Consider the following 19,678-nt stretch of genomic DNA (forward strand, 5'->3'; position numbering starts at 1 on the left):
GCAGAGGACAGGACTCAGACCAGAACTGACATCCTGATGCCTAGGCCTGAGGTTTCTTTTCTTGTAGACCCTGGGAAGGTCTGGGATGCTAGAGGCTGGTAAGTTCTAGGGCAGGCAGATGACCCATCATGAGCTGGCCTCCAAGGGTCATGACTGACATGCACATAAGTGAAAGAGAACTCATGGACATCCTCACCATTGCCTGGAGGTGTTGAATTATTTCCCCTTCACATACCTTTGCTTATGCTGTTCCCTCTAACCTGGGTTATCTTCTTCATCCCCACCCCACTGCTTGTCTCTCCATCCCCACTTCATAAAGTCCTACTCAATCTTCCAGGCCCAGCTCAAAGGCCACCAACTCCAGGAAGGCAACATGGTACAGGCAATGGGGGGCAAGTGACAACCACCTCTGGGGATCTGATCAAAGACATAAACTGTCCACTAAACATAAAACAAAACACACACACAGACAAATACACAATTGTGCATTTGATTTCAGAGGTTGAAGACCATCTGATGCCTGGGTGTAGACCTCCTAAGAATCCCAGATCCCCAGTCAAAAGCCCTTAATGGAGTGAAAAGATTATAGAGTTGTGGAGAGAGTCAGGCTTGGGATCAGATCTTGACTCTGCCACTTATTACAGTGTAACCATGAACAAATGATTTAACCTCTCTGCACCTCAGTTTGCTCACCTGCAAGTGAGGTTGAGCATGCCTAGCTCCTATCTCCCAGAAGCTGTGAGGACCGAGTAAGATCATGTACCTGCTCACAGGCACCACACCTGATGATCAGGATTTGTAAGCTCCCTTCTCCTTCTGTCCCAGAAAAAAATTTCATAAACACAGAGAGCATCAGGGTGGGAGGGGGCAGTGACAACAGAGGAAGGAACATACCTCCTTTGCCCTACCCTGGCCGCAGCTCCGTTGTCCCCAATCTCTCCTCCACTGTCAGCCAGGGCTCAGCCAGCCCAGTCTTATCTCTCCCCACAGCCAGCTTGGGACAGCTTTTCTCAACCAGATTTACATTTTTATTGATTTTCTTTCTCCCTCCTAGAGCAGTCCCTCCTGTCTGCTTCCCCTTTGGCTATCAAATGGGCTTACCCCAGGAAACAGCAATTCTGGGGCTGGCCAAGAAGTGATGGTTCAAGGTTGGATTCACTCACCCTTCATTCATTCAACCACTCACATGAGCAACATATCCTACATGTCTGCTCTGTGCCCCTCTCCTGGCACTGCTGGGGACACAACCATGTGTCAGATAGAGTCTCTACTCAGCAAATTCTCAGTGTAAACAGGCAAGCTGACAAACAGTAACAAAAGCATGAGTAGTTAGTCATACAGGAGAGGGAAGAGGAGGAAGCCAAGGACTCTTCCTGGGGCCAATAGGGAAGGCTTCCAAGAGGTTATATCAGACCTAGTGTTAAGGATTAGGCAGGACTTCCTCAAGTGGACAAGGTGGGAATGGGCAGGAAAAACAACAGGATGAGCAAAGATAGAGAGAGGTGTGTCTGAGATACAGTGACAAGAGCAATGTGGCTGGAGGGCACTGCATGTGCAGGGCAATAAGGAGAGAGAAGAGAGCAGAGGCTGGAAAGACCAGCAGGGACCAAGCATGGAGATCCAGCCGAAGGTGTGGACGCTTTCCTGAAGGCAAGGAGGAACCCCTGAAGCATTGATTGATGGATTATTCCATTGGCCAGTTATTTTAAGCAGGGAGTGACATGACAAGATTTGTATGTTGGAAAAGTCACTAGTTGCACCATGGGGTCTTTGAGCGGGAAAGAGAAGCTGAAGGCCAAGAGCTCAGGCAGGAGGCGGATGCAACAATCAAGAGAAGTAGGAGGACTGTACCCGGATCAGGAGAGGCATCCTAAAAGTGGGACATCTAAGGCGAGTCTTGAAAGATGAGTGGGAACGCACCAAGGGGAGAAGTTGGGAAGGGTGTCAAGGCAGAAGAAACTGCACAAAGTAGACAGAAACCTCCTGGCAGGCTTGGGGTATTTCCACTAGTTTAGTATGGCTGTAGCATGGCTTAAGAGAGAAGGCATGGGGAGGGTGAGGCTGAAGAAGTGGGTTGACGGTCTCAATGCCACTCAGTGTTGTCCATCTCCTGAACCTAGCCCCAGGTGAGAGAGGAGAGGGAGCCCTCACCTCTGTACAGAGGTGGCTGTACAGGTCTGAGCCCTAGGTCAGGGGCGCCCCTTAGTCCAAACAAACTTTTTCATGTTCACTACATTTCACATTTTACACAGTCCTTTTATACCCCATCCTCATGGTTTCCTGGTGAAGAAGTCAGGAAAGGGATTATTATTGCCATGTAGTAGGTAAAGAAACGGAGGCCCAGAAAAGTGCAGAAACTTGCCCAAGGTCACTCAAGAGCCCAGGTATCCCCCTCCTAAGACTCCCATGTTGTTGCTAATAAACTTACTTGTCCCTGAATCACATATACACAATAGATGTAGTAAGTACTAACTAATGTGGTTGGGATGAAAAAAAGGGGGGAAGAGAGAAAACACATCAGAGAAAGAGACTTCCTTTTTATGTCCCCATTTCCTCAGCCTTCATCCTGCAGCTGGGGACATTTCAGCTGGGAAAACAGAACCCAGGTCCCTCTGCATTGGAATCCAATAGACAGGAGGGCCAATCCCAGCACTGCCACTTACCAGGCATGGGAAGTCACTGCACTCATCTGAGCCTTGGTTTTCTCATCTATAAAAGGGAGAAATAAGTTTCACCCATCAGAATTGTTGAGAGGATTTAATGTGATAAAGTAGCAATATAGTAATCTACTACTGAGTAATAAATTTCCTGGCTGACACAGTGGCTCACACCTGTGATCCCAGCCATTTGGGAGGCTGAGGCAGGAGGATCACTTGAGCCCCAGAGTTTGAGACCAGCCTGGGCAGCATAGAGAGACCCCCATCTCTCCAGAAAATAATAAAAAAAAGAAACTTAGTCAGGTGTGGTAGCACCCACACCTGTAGTCTCAGCTCCTTGTGAGGTTTAGGTGGGAGGATTGCTTGAGCCCAGGAAGTCAAGACTGCAGTGAGCAGTGATTGTACCACTGCATTCCAGTCTGGGTAACAGAGCAAGGCCCTGCCTCAAAAAAAACCCCAAAACTAAAAAACAAATTTCCACAAAGTTTAGCAACTTAAAACAACAAATATTTATTATTTCATAGAATTTCTGAGGGTCAAGAACCCACAGATGGGCTAACTGGAAGGTGCTGGATCTTCATGAGGATTTCTAATGAAGCTGTAGTCAAGCATCAGCCAGAGCTGCAGTCATCAGAAGGCTTGACTGGAGTGAGAGGATCCACTTCCAAGCTCATTCGATGATTGTTGTTGGGCCTCTGTACCCTGTTGGCAGTTGACCAAAAGCTTTGATTCCATATGTCTTTTATGATTTAATATTGGAATTAACATACCATAACTTGCCATATTCTCTTGGTCACATAGACAAACCCTGGTATAATGTGGGAGGGGAATACAAAAGGGCATGAATACCAGGGGGTATGGATCATTGGGAGCCATTTGGAAGCTGGTTACAACAAGCACCCAGACCAGTGCCTGACCCACAATAGGTTCTTATTCATTAGTCGCTGCTATAACTCTTGCAATGACCTATGACAGCCTGGTTGAGAAGACAAGATCTGGACATGATAAGGTAAGAGATCTTTGGCAAAGTGAAATGTAACTTGAATTAAAGAACGTTCAATTACATTAGAAGAGGGTGTCCTAGACAAGGGCCTGGCAACTAGGGAAGACTTCCTGGCAGAGGTGGAGAGGAGGTAGGAGGGCAATCCAGAGAGAAAACAGAAGGTGAGTATGGCAGGTGGTATTGGTTGCCTTCCCATGGCAAATGCTCTCTTCTTCATTCCAATAGCAAGGTGCTCAGCCAAGGGATGATCCAAGGCCACAATGGAAATGCCTTCCCCTTTGCCAGAGAGTGGTCCAAGAGTAGACATGTGACCTCATCTTAGTCAATGACATCTTTGGGGATAGTCTGCTGGGAAAGCTTCTCTCCTGGATAAGAGGATGATGTGAAAGGAGAACACCCTTTTTGTTACCATGCCCTTTCTCCCTGCTTGGGAGGACATGGTTCCTGATGGCACTCAGTCTTCTTGCAATCACAGGGGTAGTCACCCTCAAGGCTCAGAATGGGAAATGTCTGGGTCATCAAAGACATTGTTGAATCAGCAGACCAATCCTGGTACCACCTTCTTCTGGCCTCATTAAGAAACAAAAATTTTAAGCCACTCTAAAGCAGGTGACCTCTTCCTTGCATCCTAAATGATTCAGTGAGAAGTATCCTGGTCCCCTCTGGGACTATTTTCTTTTTCTGAGGAAGACAGAGGGAAGAGTGGAATGGGAAAGGGCCCAGGCTGGGAGGCAGGTGTCCTTGGTCTAACCCCAGCTCTGCCTCTGAGTTGCTGTGTGATCTTGAGCAAGTCCCTTCCCCCTCTGGGCCTCCAGTGATTACAGCTAATATTTATTGGCTGTTTACTGTGTGCCCAGCGCTCTTCTAAGAGCTTCCCTTGAATCATCTCATTCAATCTTCACAACACCTCTGTTATGGCAGTATTACTATTATCTTTATTTTAGGGATAAAATAAAGAGGCCCAGAAACATGAGGTCCAGGATCCTGACTATAAAGCCATATTGCCTAGCAGTAAAAGGAAGTATCCAGACAAGGTGACCTCCAAGGGCCTCTTAAGCTCAAATATTCTTTCATTTGCTGTCCCATTTCTAGCTACATGATCAACAAGCCAGCTTAGCCTAGAGAAGAAAGAAATAAGGACTGTCTTTAGACATCTGAAAAGCTGTCATGTGAGCAGGAGATTAGACTTACTCGGTGTAGCTCAGAGGACATGAACTGGACCGGTGTGGGAGCATGACAGGGAGATAGAGTGCAACTTACGTAAGGGAGAATTTTCTAGCACCATTTGGCAGAGGGCAGAGCTATGCCCAGATGTGATGACTCCCATGTCATAAAGGTTATGCAAGCTTGTGTTTGATAATGCAGTATTACTGACAAAGGTTTGAACAGGTATGGGACTGAATGGCATAAGACTTGTGGTAGGAATTAAATGGGATAACATATGAGAGTGCTCCTAACATCATAACCAGTGCAAATAGAGAGGATCAATAAATTGTTGAGTTCTCTTTTTCCTTTTTAACACTGAGATTCTTGGATTTTAAAATTGTCTAATATGGAGTTTTGGCTCTCTGGCTCTAATATTTTACAGTTCTATAATTTCTGTGATTCTTCCCTGCTAAGATGCTATGATTTTAATACTAGAACTTTCCATAATTGTGTAGCTCTAGAAGCTGAGAAGCCTATGATTTTATAATGTAATGGTCTCTAGCTTTAACAATTCAAGATTCAATAAAGTGTCTCTCACCAGCTCCAGAAATACAAGGGAGTTACTCCAAATGCTGTGGTTCAGTGGCCTGGACACACATTGGGCTGTTCCTTCTGCCTATCCTGTCATTCCACCATCATTCTCCCACCCCAGCCTCAGGCTTTCTGTCCCAACTAACCCTCCTCCCTAATTCTGAGCCCATCCACACTCTGCTGTCTCCCAGCCTACCAAAGAGGTACATTACTCTCTACCTGCTGGTTGTTGTTTATTAAAGAAGAGTCTTCACTGTGACGAGGCTTATACTTATTTCAAAGGGAATATAAAAAATGGGAAGACATGGTTATGGTTCTCACGTGACCCAAGGTCTAGAGACACATGTCCCTTCCTTTCCCGTTAACCCAACTCAAATGTACCTCTTCCAGGAGGCTTTCCATGGTTGACACTAAATCTCTAACACCAACAACCTAATTTGAGTGTGAAATGTGAAGATATGAGTTCCTTGGTTGGTTATTGTACAGACCTGTAACTTATCTGTCTATCCTGTCTCCCTGATTATATGTGAGATTTCCCCCTGAATCAAGAGTTTGGCTCCTCAATGAGACTGGGAATTTTACAGTAGAAGACCATGTCTTCTCCATCAGACTGGAGGCTCCATGTAGACATGGGCCAATGTTCCCTTGTATCATACTTGAGTAGAGTTAGAGGTACAGTAATGTTCCTCTATCAGATCAACAAACTCCCAAAGGCAAGTATATGTCTCTGCCATTGGACTAACGATTTCACAAAAGCAGAAGCCACATCTCCCCTTTAAGATATGGAAGTCCTCGGCTGGGCGCGGTGTCTCACGCCTGTAATCCCAGCACTATGAGAGGCTGAAGCGGGCAGATCACCTGAAGTCAGGAGATTGAGACCATCGTGGCCAACATGGTGAAACCCCATCTCTACTACAATACAAAAAATTAGACAGGCGTGGTGGTGTGCGCCTGTAGTCCCAGCTACTCGGGAGGCTGAGGCAGGGGAATCGCTTAAACACGGGATGCAGCGGTTGCAGTGAGCTGAGATTGCGCCACTGCACTCCAGCCTGGCGACAGAGCAATACTAAGTCAAAAAAAAAAAAAAAAGATATGGAAGTCCTCAAGGACTGTACCTCCACCCTCAGGCTCGGGCCCCTCTCCCTGACAGCAAGGAGTCTGTGTATTCCCTCCCTCTATCCCAACCCAGGACTCTGGCCATAAGAAGAAATATTTTTCTTAAAGCAGATAGACAAATATACGGAAAAGAAAAGGTTCAGGAGGCAGAGTAGGAACTCGAGCCTCTCCCAACATGCCCACACCCTCTCTAAGTCTCTTCTGGACCCTCTTCTAAGAGCTGATGTCCCTTGGCCAGGAGGGGGCCTCTCCCAGCTCCTCCCAGCAACTCAGAGCAGTAAGTGAAGATGTCAGCACCTTGGACAGCGCCCAACCCATTACAGGACGCGGAGCCAGCGGAAGCCAAGGTCTCCACCTCCCTCAGCCTCTGGGTGATGGATTTCCTCTCTTCTCAATTTGATTAAAGCCCAGTAGATAACCAGAGCGCCTTGTTCCTTTCTCTTCTCCCTTCCTGATGAACATAATTAACTCCGTCAGGCTGGGAATGCTTGCTCTTAAATACTGCCTGCCCAGCCCCCACCCAGGCATGAATCAGTAAAACAGACAGAACACTTGGAAGATTCACACGTTTCTTCCTAGGGAATGAAAATGGGAGATGAAGCTGTCTCTGAGATATACAGTGGCTGTGAATGAAGGCTGAAATGTGGTGGTTGGGTAGAGAAATCCCTAAAATGGAAGTCAGGAAGTTTAGTTTAGTCCTAGCTTTGCCACTAATCCAGATATGATCTAGAACAGGTCATGTGCCCTTTCTTTCTGAGCCTGTTTTTCCATTTGCAAGATGTATATTGGACTAGACAATATCAGATGCTGAGTTCAGTGCTAACGTGCTATAGTGGAAAACCTTTAAAACAGAGAGGGAAAGGGACTTGCCCAAGGTCACACAGCAAGCTTATGGCAAAGCTGGCTTGAATTCATGGCTCCTGGCTTCTACCCCAATGCTATTTCCACAAACTTACCCCTTCATTCATATCACAGACTTTCTTGCCTGAAGATCGAGGCTAAGGAAGTTAAAAACAGATAGGATTACATTAATTGGTGTTAGCAAAAGAAAATAACATTAAACATATGTGTAAATGCTAATCTCTCTGAAGAGAACAGAGAGCATGGCATAAGTAATTAAGATTATGGGGAAAGGATCACCTGATAGAGACAGAAAATCAACCCCAAACTCAGAGAATCCCAGAAAGGTTTTGTGACTTGCCCAAGGCGATCTATAAGGCAACTCTTGAATCTTTTAAAGAGAAAGAGTGAATTCTCACCTTAATTAAGTGTTGGGGGTGCCCCTGTCAGAGAAGGAGAGAGAGAGAGACAATATGAATCAGCAAGTATGTATTAGGTTGCTGAAGTGTGCCCAGTTCTCTACTAGGCACTTTAGGAGGGATATAAAGCATAAGATATGAATGCTGCTCTCTAGGCACCTTGTCTTTGATGTTTTGCTTCTTCTACTTGGAATGACTTCCAATGTACTCGGGTATATCCAAATACTGCTGTTTTATCAAGGCCCAAACCAAATGTCTCCCCTGACAGGAAGGCAACCATAACCTCATCCAGAAGCCACTTTCTCCTCCAAATCTCCAAAGCATTTTCTTTGTTCCTATTTTATAGTATTTCACACCATTTGCTTTATCTGCTCCTATTCCTTCCCCTAAGAAAAGGAAGGGCAGAGAGAGAGAGCGCACGCACAAAATACTCAACACAAGATTTGACACGCCATAGAATCTCAGTAAAAAAATGGATGGATGGGCTGGGCATGATGGCTCATGTCTGTAATCACAGCACTGTGGGAGACCAAGGTGGGTGGATCACCTGTGTTCAGGAGCTTGAGACCAGCCTGGCCAACATGATGAAACCTTGTGTCTACTAAAACTACAAAAAAATTAGCCAGATGTGGTGGTGCACGCCTGTAATCCCAGCTACTTGAGAGGCTGAGGCAAGAGAATCACTTGAACCCGGGAGGTGGAGGTTGCAGTTAGCTGAGATCATGCCTTTGCACTCCAGCTTGGGCAACAAGAGCAAAACTCCGTCTCAAAAAAAAAAAAAAATCGGATGATGGATGGATGGATGGATGGATGGATGGATGGATGGATGATGAATACAGGTGTATGGGTGATTGGGAGAGAGGGTAGATGAAGGGATGAATATGTGGGTAAGTAAGTGGGTGGGTGAATGGATGGATGAATAATAGGGAAGTATATCATTGGATAGAAGGGTAGACAATTGATTAAATGTAAGTGGATTTGTGGATGAGTGGGTAGTTGGACAGGTGAATGAGTGTTCTATGGACAGATGAATGGAAGGGAATGTGGGCGGCTAGTTGGGCTGGGAAATGTATGGGTTAATATATAGTTGGTTAATGCATGTTCTCACTTATAAGTGGGAGCTGGACAATGAGAACACATGGACACAGGGAGGGCAACAACACATACTGGGACCTGTCAGAGGGTGAGGGGACAGAGAGCATCAAGATAAATAGCTAATGCATATGGTACATAATACCTAAGTGATAGGTTGCAACAAACCATCATGGCACATGTTTGTCTATGTAACAAACCTGCATATATATGTGGTTGGGTAGTTGCATGGGCAAACAAGTAGATGAATAATTGCATCATTGTCTGGAAAGACAAATGTCAGAGTAGGTGGAGAGAATTATTTGTTGGGGTGACATGGAGATGTTCCTAATATCTTTTTCACAGAAACTTTCCATTGCTGGTGCCAGAAAAGTTACGATGGAGGTTAGTTGACTCTGTGCTTAAGCTGAGTCAAAGTGTGTTAACACCCCCAAAGATCTCAGGCAATTTCAGGCTGTATCAGTGGAAATCTAATAACAAGACCAAAAAGAGTGATGATTCTATCCTGCCCTGAGCTGTTCACAATTCCCTGGAATCTGTGCTCTGCTCTGTACCTCTGAATAGATGATGCCATCCAAAGCTTGTGCATTACTATGGCGTCCCCCAAAGTCCATGTGTTAGAAACTGAATTAAACAGTGTTGAGAGGTAGGGCCTTTAAGAGGGGATTAGTTCATAAGGGCTCTGCCCTCATGAAGGAATGAATATTGCTATCATGGAAATGGGTTCATTATTGAAAAAGTGGGTTTGTTATAAAAGCAAGCCCTCTCTTGCTCACTCTCTCTCTCTCTTTCTCTATCTCTCTCTCTCACACACACACCCCCTCTTGCCCTTCTCCCCTCTGCCGTGGGATCACGCTGCACAAAGGCCCTCACCAGATGTGGGCCCCTCAATCTTAGACTTCCAGAAGTGTAAGAAATAAATCTCTGTTCCTTATAAATGGCCTAGTCTCAGGTATTCTGTTATAGTAGCACAAAAATGAACTAAGATATGCACATAGGAGATACGGTAGGGGGTAATCTCTAAAGTCCAACAATTGAGGAACCAGTGAAAGAACCTTAAGTGTTCAGCCTGGAGAAAAGCAAACTCAGTAGTGGCAACCACTGTGTCCCAGGATCTGGCTGGCTGTCCTGGGGCATGCCCTATGTCCTCGGAAGCAGAGCTGGGTCCGAGGGGAAGTCACCAGGCTGGTATCCCAGCCCCATGTGAAAAAGGACTTTCTCCTAGGTGGAGTCATCACACAAGGGAAGGATTATCCCAGGGCAGTGAGCTCCCTATTCCTGAGGATGTACAAATAGGGTCTGGGCATCCTCTATCCAGGAAGCTGCAAAGTAGAGGCATGCTTGGTGTGGAAAGTAAATTAAGGTATCGTCCCAGCCTAAAGTTAAATAGTTTGTTCATCTCTTCATTTTTCAATGAATTAGGTTTATCTATGTCCTGCACTCAGAACTGGAATGCAGGGAAGTTCTGTTCATAGCTAAGGGTTAGGGGGATCTAAGAGACAGACAGGGTCTTAGGGACCCTTGTCTTTCTCTATATGTAGGACAGGGGCTTGAGGAATGAGGAGTTGCTGAAAATGTCCTTTCATAGACCCAAATGACTAGGGAGGAGGAGGAGGATCAGAGCCACTAAGAGCCAATCCATGACCCAGATTCTCTGTAATTAATGAGTCTACGTCACTGATGTGTTGGCTTCTGATCAACACCATCTCCCCAAACCCGGCCCCACTCTCTGGTATGAGAAGATTAAATCAATTAGGAGGAGGAGGAGATCTGGCTGGCGCTGGTTGGGGACAGCAGATAATTCACTTACATAACTGGGGATTGAGGTTTGGACTTGGTCCTTGAGTAGTGGGGGTGGATTCCAGATCCCAGGCCTTTAGAGAGGGACTCTGGGACTTGAGAGTGAATGCAGAAGGGGAAAGGGAGTCCAGGAGAGGAGGGAGTCATGAGCTCAGGCTCATCTTTTATCTTCCTGCTAAGGAACTAATCCCTGTCCTCTGGGCTGGAAGAGGTCCAAAATTGAAAAAAATCACTGTCCAGTCCCCAAATGAGGGTGTCCCAGCCACCAGTATCATTGAACAATGCAAATCTAGCCAAGCCTCTCTCTTTAGCCTGGCATTCAAGGCCCTGCAACCTCTCTAGCTGCATCATCTGCCTCCAAAAAGTGGGTATGAGTGAAGAGGAACTACCATGTTCTGGCATTCCCTCTGGGCTAGGTACCAGCTAGACCCTGGAGGTACAGAAGGAAACAAACCTGGTTCCTTCAGGGGTACTGCTTCGTGGGGGGACACATACTCACAACACTCCATGCCAAGTGGCAAACAGAGTTCTGCATGGGCAGGCACGGAGACAGCACAAGGGAGGGAGGCCTCCCAAGGCCAGTTCCAGAAGGCTTCCCAGAGGAGGCAGCACTTGCACTCCCTGAGCCTTAAAGGAAGGATGGATTCATGGGAGGTCTTCAGGCTGACCTGGTTGAGGGAAGGCTTTGGGTGGAGGGAAAAGCATGTACAATGGCATGGTGGGTGAGGTGGGTTGGCACGCATTCAGAGAACTATGAATGAGTCTTGTGGATGGAGCCTGGAGAGTGAGGTAGGGATGGGGGGTGCAAGGTAGGATAGGTAGGCAGGCTTAGGTCTCACTTTTGATGGGATGCCAAGAAAGGATTGAGGCAATGATCCCAGACTGTCATTCCACACTTTCTAAGCACTGATGGCAGGCCATGTCCCATGCTAGAACCGGGGTGGGGTGAGAGTGGGGGAGCAGAGATGAACCTGACTCAGTCCCTGCACCCATGGGGACTCTAGAAGGACACACAAATATTCCCTCTTTTCAAGCTGGTTAGTACCAACTTGGCTCCAAGTGAGATTCAGGCCAGACATGGTATTTCTGGAGCTCCAATTGTTGGCTAGACCTGTGTACAGCCCCTTGCCTACGGACTGAGATATCCAGACAAGCAGTCTCGCTGCTCAGAGGGGAGCTGACATCTGGGGGCCTGCCCCTGACAACTACCTGGCCTCCCAAGGATACATCTTATGGTAATCCAGGGCCTTGGGGAGAAATGCAGATGGATGAGAGGATAAACTAGAACCCTGGGGATGGGGGCAAGACATGGATTGAGAGATGTTTAGTAGGTGGACTCACCAGGACTGCTGGATGCTGGGGAAGAGAGATCAAGGGAAGTGTCCTGGATGGCACTCAGGATTTCTATATTGGGTAGTGCCATCCTTGGGAAACATGGGAGGATGTGAGATCAGAAAGGGAAAATGAGTTGGAACTGTTCCAGGCTGCTGGAATCAGGATTCATTGGGTAGAGGCCCAAGAGCCTTAGGAATTCAAATGCACCACACATAAGCTGCCTTCAGGAGCTTTCTTCTTCACATGGAAATCTTCTTTGTACTCTCTCCCTTCCCTCCTTTACTCTTTCCATCAGCAGCCCTCTCTGAGCACCTCCCCTTTCCAGGCTGGCTCTGGACCAAGCAGAGAGGCAAAGATCTGAGGGTCATCCTGTTCTTTGTCCAAAAGGCCAGCACAGAGAATGGTACTTCTAGCATATCCCCCAGGACCTTTCTGCATGAAAACTTGGGCTGGAAATTGAAGCTAATGTTTCAAATTTACTTTATTATTGGAAAGATTTAAGAACTAACCTTGGCTGGGCACAGTGATTCATGCCTGTAATCCCAACACTTTGGGAGGCCAAGGCAGGAGGACTGCTTGAGCCCAGGAATTTGAGACCACCCTGGGCAACACAGTGAGACCCTGTCTCTACAAAATAAATAAATAGGCCGGGCGCGGTGGCTCAAGCCTGTAATCCCAGCACTTTGGGAGGCCGAGACGGGCGGATCACGAGGTCAGGAGATCGAGACCATCCTGGCTAACATGGTGAAACCCCGTCTCTACTAAAAAATACAAAAAACTAGCCGGGCGCGGTGGCGGGCGCCTGTAGTCCCAGCTACTCGGAAGGCTGAGGCAGGAGAATGGCGTGAACCCGGGAGGCGGAGCTTGCAGTGAGCAGAGATCTGGCCACTGCACTCCAGCCTGGGCGGCAGAGCGAGACTCCGTCTCAAAAAATAAATAAATAAATAAATAAATAAATAAATAAATAAATATGTGGATAAGAACTAACCATTGTGGTGCAAGCAACAAACTGACTCAGGTTAAACAAAACAGAAAAAACCTATTGAAAGTTCCACCAGGCATCTCAGAATGGATGAGAAAGCTGGAGATGAATGAACAGCTGAATTCACAATCAAGTTCATAACATAGGAACAGCTGATTCCAATGTCTCCAACAGCATGATCTTGGCCTCTGAACATCACCCCACTGCATACCCAGACTGTGGCATGACAAAAGCACAATGAGTTCTAATGAAGCTTCCTCCCAGCCTCACCAATTTTCACATCAAATCCTGAGCCAGGCACCCTGTCGGCCAAATTGCAGGGAGTGGAAGTGAAAGAGTATCTGGCCACGTTTGACTTTGACGGGGGAGATGGGATCCTAGTTTCCATAAAGACTCACCTAGTGGGAGATTTACTCAAAATACAAAGCAACGGATTAGTCCTATGCAGCAAAAAAAAAAAGAAAAAAAAATGTGGCAAACGTTCGCTGCCCCTTTATTGAGGACCCACTAAGGGCTCAATTCATTGCCACGAGCTGTTTTTGTTTTTGTTTTTGTTTTTTTACAGTAAAGGCCCAGCACTATATAGGGTTCCAAGGCCTCTGCCTTGCCAGGAGTTTTATATCCACAATTTATTTTTTTCTTTTTTTTCTTTTTTACTTTTAAGTTCAGGGGTACATGTGTAGATTTGTTACATAAGTAAACTTGTGTCATGGGGTTTGTTGTACAGATTATTTCATCACCCAGGTATTGAGCCGAGTACTCATTAGCTATTTTTCCTGATCCTCTCCCTCCTCCCACCCTCCATCCTCCAATGGGCTGCAATGCGTGTTGTTCCCTTTTATGTGTCCATGCGTTCTCATCATTTAGCTCCCACTTATAAGTGAGAACGTGTGGTAGTTGGTTTTCTGTTCCTGTGTTAGTTTGTTAAGAATAATGGCCTCCAGTTCCATCCATGTTCCCATAAAGGACATCTTGTTCTTTTTTATGGCTGTGTAGTATATACACAAATTTTCAAGGCAACTCTATAAGCTAGGTAATGGTTGCTCCCATTCTACAGCTGAGGAAACTGAGGTTAATAAAGGTGAAATAAATTTCCCAAAGTCACTCAGCTAGTAGTAGCTGATGAAGCCAGGACTCAAAAACTGGTGGGTTTTGTTGTTGTTATTCATAAATACATTATGCTGCCTCCCAAACTGTAAACACAAAGCACTTGTACACGTTTTTTAAAAAGTGTGGGGCACAAAAACATTACTGGAAATAAATGCTCCAACGTCTTCACACGATGACTGATGGGATCATGAGTAATTTTTTTTTTTTAGCTTTCTAATGTTTTTCTGTACTTCCCTATTAAAAAAAAGAGAGAGAGCACACTTTACCTTAACAATCATAAATAAAAATAACGTAAAACTGTTTTTTTGTTTGTTTTGTTTTGAGACAGTATCTCACTCTGTCACCCAAGCTGGAGTGCAGTGGTACAATCATGGCTCTCTGTAGCCTTAAACTCCTGGGCTCAAGTGACCCTCCCACCTCAGCCTCCCAAGTAGCTGGGACCACAGGCCCATGCCACCACACCCCAGCTAAAAAACAGTTTTTTGTTTGTTTGGCTGGGTTTTTTTTGTTTTTTTGTTTTTCTTTTCCGACAGAGTCTCACTCTGTCACCCAAGCTGGAATACAGTGGTGCGACTCACTGCAGCCTTGACCTCCCAGGTTCAAGTGACCATCCCACCTCAGTCTCCCAAGTAGGTGGGACTACAGGAACATGCCACCATGCCCGGCTAAGATATATATAAATATATATTTTTTGAAACAGAGTCTCGCTCTGCTGCCCAGGCTGGAGTGCAGTGGTGCGATCTCGGCTCCCTGTAATCTCCGCCTCCCAGGGTTCAAGCAATTCTCCTGCCTCAGCCTCTCAAGTAGCTGGGACTACAGGCACATGCTGCCACGCCTGGCTAATTATTTTTATTTTAGTAGAGACGGGGTTTCACCATGTTGCCCAAGCTGATCGCGAACTCCTGAGCTCAGGCAATCCGCCCGCCTCAGCCTCCCGAAGTGCTGGAATTACAGGTGTGAGCCACTGCACCCGGCCTGATTTTTATTTATTTCTTGTGGAAATAAGGTCTCACTATGTTGCCCAGGCTGATCTTGAAATCCTGGGCTCAAGCAATCCTCCAGCCATGGCTTCCCAAAGTGCTAACATTATAGGCGTGAGCCACCATGCCCAGCTATAAAACCATTTTAAGGATTATAGCAGTGTTATAATAATTATGAAGAAAATATGCATAGAAAAAAGACTGGAAAGATGTCCATCAAAAAAAGTATCTAGATGGTGGGACTATGAGCATAATTATTTTTCTTTCAACTTCTGTTTTTCAAATTTTTACACCAAAAAAAAAAGTAAAATAAATTTTATTTTAAAAACAAGCATAGACCGGGCACAGTGATTCATACCTGTAATTCCAGCACTTTGGGAGGCCCACATGGGTGGATTGCCTGAGCCCAGGAGTTCGAGACCAGTCCCACCAACATGGTGAAACTCTGAATCTACAAAAAATACAAAAATTAGCCAGATGTGGTAACAAGCGCCTGTAATCCCAGCTACTCAGGAGGCTGAAGTGGGAGGATGGCTCGAGCCCAGAAGGTGGAGGTTACAGTAAGCCGAGATCTTGCCACTGCACTCCAGCCTGGGCGACAGAGCCAGAATCTGTCTCAAAAAAGAAAAAAAAGAAAAAAGAAAAAGAAAAAGAAACAAGCATAAATAAGATATTACCCTAGTGACGGTACTGACATGCCTTGGTCCTTTCAAGTTCTCATAGTCATATCCTATCATGGTTGGAAGCATAAGTAGTTCTGCGTTTTCTGGGACAGCCTGGCAGTTCCTGCAGCGTTCACTAACCAAGCTGGTGTGGCCAGCATGAGGGCACAGTGACCACAGTTATCTCCGGCCGACCACTCAGAACCAGGGTGGGAAGAGCCCAGTGTGCCCACGTCTTGTAACAGCGTGTATGTTATCAAGCCCTTCTGCACTATGAGGACTCCAGCTCCGGCAGCTGGAATCCTCCTCTCTGCTGGTTTCATCTCTCATTTCCCAGGCTTCAAGGTTCACCTTCCTCTGCAAATGGGGCAGGGCTGCTCAGTTGTGTGAATTGTGGGCCTCTCCCTGGTGCCTTCAGTATCTTTCTTGTCTGAGTGGCAAGCCCCCAGCCCCCTTTCCTCCCTGCACTGCCGTGACCTCCCCTGGCCTCCAGGGCCCTCTGCCTTGCTTGGCCTTTCTCGCCCTTCCAAGTGCAAGGAGGATTCTTGGTGCCCCGTGCATCCTCTAGTAAGTCAGGCCCCCTCTCTTCTCAGTTTTTTCCTGGGCAAATCTAGGGAGGAGCTGGTAACCTCAAGGCCACCCAGCCCAGTGCTGACTTTCTGTGTCTCTTTCTCCTCTCCCCTAAACCTCTTCCCTTCTCTCTCCCTCCCAGCTTCTTCACCAAGCTCCTCCCTCTCCTTCTCCTTCCCAGTACACTCCCTGCCGAGCCCCTAGAATCTCTAGGCTGAGGCCCACTTCGGCCCCGGTAGCTAAGCCACTGCAGTAAGAGATGCCATGGGTAAAGCAGAGGCGGCAGGGAGGAGGAGGGCCCAGGCCAAGGCTGAGGTCTAGGAGGCTGGGCAGCCAACCCTAACAATCCAGACCAGAGCCACCTCAGCAGCTTCTGCTAAACTCTAGCAAGGCATCTATGCTTGGGTGGCAGCTTCAGGGCCAAAGAGGCTGGTGGCAGGAGGAGGGCATTCTGCTGAGCTCAGCACAGCCTCTAAAAACCTCTCTGCAGGAGGCCACAGAATGACCATGGACTCAGGTGAAAACGCTTCCTCTTCCCTTGGGGAGGTGACTCAGATCCTGGAAAACTAGACTCCAAAGGACATCTGCTGAATGGAGGGCTCTCTCTCATCCCCTGGCTGTAGAGCCCTGGCTCTCATGCCTTCTGGGACAGGAAGCTCATTTCCCTCTCTGGCAGCCCACTCTACTCAAACTGCTGAAATGCCTCTCTGAGCCACAGCCTGTGCTGGGCTCTGGGGAAGCAGGAATGAATGTGGTCCCTGCCCTCAGGAGCACGCCATCTGGGGGCAGGCAGAGAGCAGGTGGCAGAAACTGGTAAGACACCACCACCGGGAAGCAGAGGGAGCTGGAGGGTGCCCTAAGCTAGCCTTGCAGTGGCGTAGGGGTCAGGAATGGCTTCCCAGAGCAGCTAGGGGACCCAGAAGGGCCTTGAATATACAGGTATGGTGGGTCTGTAGCTTCAATTATCCTCTAAGTGCTGGCAAATCCCAGCTGTGCACCCCCAGCCCTGACATGGCTCCTGAATTCTAGGCTTCAATATCCCACTGCCCAGTCAATGTCTCCACTTGGATGTCTTGGCATCCTTAACTTATCAGGACCAAGACTGAGTTCACCCTGTCTGCCACCTCACACCTGGTCTTCCCTCTGTCAATTCTACCACCCACAGGGCAGAAACCCCATCCCTCCCATTCATCCTGTATCCAGCCTGTCATGAGACCCCAAGTATCTCAAACCCACCCACCACTCCCCACCTCCTCACCACCACCCAGCACAAGCACCATCGCCTTTCACCTCTTTCAATCATGTGGTGAGAGTGATCTTTACAAAATGCAAGCAAAATTATGTCACATTTCTACTTAAAAGCCTCCAATGGCTTCTCCTTGCCTTTGAGACAAAGGTTAAAATCTTCAAGGCCTGCAAGGCCCACCATGGCCTGGCCTTTGCTGACAGTGCCAGTTGTATCTCAACAACCCCCTTCTCTGTCTCCTGACCTCCTGTCTCCAGCCCACCTGGCCTCATTCCCCACCTTAGAAACTTCCATATGTGTTATTCAGATTGTCTTTCCTGTGACCACAAAGACCTGGGATGCCCTCTTTTCCTCTTCCAAATGATTCCCAGGACATCTGTTTACGTGCTCACTGCCCCTGAACACCAGTCTCTAGCCCTTCTCACTTGAAGGATCAGCTACAGGACACATTGGGGTGTTACAAAGTAACTGGCCTATCTGGAGCTAAGGTCCCAGAACCTCCCAGCGTCCACAGAGGCGTGTCCCCGCCTGGCTCTCAGATGCCTTCCAGAACTCCCACTCCCCTCCTGCGCTCTCTCTCTCTCTCTCTGTTTGTTTGAGACAGAGTCTCATTCTGTCGCCCAGGCTGGAGTGCAATGGCACGATCTCAGCTCACTGCAATCTCTGCCTCCCGGGTTCAAACAATTCTTGTGCGTCAGCCTCCCAAGTAGCTGGATTACAGGCACCCATGCCCAGCTAATATTTGTATTTTTAGTAGAGATGGGGTTTCACCATGTTGGCCAGGCTGGTCATGAACTTCTGATCTCAAGTGATCCTCCCACCTCGGCCTCCCAAAGTGCTGGGATTACAGGTGTGAGCCATCATGCCCCGCCCCCTCCTGCTCTCTTCTTCCATTTCTGTTGGAGAGTTGGCAAACCTCCTTCCCTCAGCTCTGCCCCTTCCGGGGCCTCAGTGCCCCTCACCACTGAGGGGCAGAAGTGAGGCCCAGACTGGGTCAACCTGCCGGGACCTACAATCCATGTCCTCCCTGGACTCCCAGACAAGCCATCCAGCCTCGGGTCTCAGGCCAGGCACTGCCTCCTCTACCGTTTTCTGGAGGGCTCAGGTTTTCTCTGGACTCCCACAGTATCCTGTATGCCCAGCACTGTCAAATTCACCTGTTCTAGTGTTGGTTGCTCTTCCCCCAGACCAGGAGCTCAACTTGCTCAGGGGCTGTGAGTTTTCATCTCTGCACCCCGAGCCTAGCTCAAGGATGGTCCCCAGAAGAGAGGCTCAGAGAAGACTTAGCATATGAATTCAGGACTAATATCACATAAATGTGTGGTTTTGTTTTCTTTCCACATAAACTGCTATTAAGTGCTGTTTCCTCCATCCTGAACTTTTTATGAAGATGGACCTAAGAGTCTTATGGGCCTTGGCTTTGATCTAAGCTCCATCTCTTACTATGTGACCTGAGCAAATGCTCAGCTTCTCTGGCTTTCAGTTTCTTCCATTATAAAATGAGAACAGGGTGGAAGGTGGGTGAGATTGAAAAATTATCTACTGGGTACAACGTTCACTATTTGGGTAATGGATACACTAGAAGCCCAAACCTCATCATTACACAAAATATCTGTTTAACAAATTTGCACACGTACCTTCTGAATCTATAATTTAAAAAAAATAAAATGAGAACAACATCCTCCTCTTAAGGTTTTTACTATTAACTGAGTTATCTTACGTTAGAATAAAGCACGAAGTATGTGCTCAATAATTCCTTCTCCTCTCCCTCAGCCCAACCTTTGAGCCCTGATGAGGACCTGACATTTACCTCCATGAACATGAACCTATGGTCATCACCTATGGGCCAAGGTAATCCAGATCATTTTGAAACCCAGTTCTGCTGTCTGACATAATCACTCTCCCCCCAAGATTTGATAAGCGTGCTTTATTTGGCCTAATCCAAGTCCTTGAAAAAACACATCAGACTGAGCAAGACAGCAGGGAGGACCAAGCCCGGAGCAGGGCACTAGTCTTCCCTCTAAGCTGCCATTGATCCACTTATCTGTTCTCCACCACCTGCTGTCCAGGCAGCCAGGGATTCCCCTAGTGTATCACAATTTGATCCCGACTGTAGCTTGCCATAAAAG

This window comes from Theropithecus gelada, chromosome 14 (assembly GCF_003255815.1).
Source record: "Theropithecus gelada isolate Dixy chromosome 14, Tgel_1.0, whole genome shotgun sequence".
In the NCBI taxonomy this organism is placed as follows: domain Eukaryota; kingdom Metazoa; phylum Chordata; class Mammalia; order Primates; family Cercopithecidae; genus Theropithecus; species Theropithecus gelada.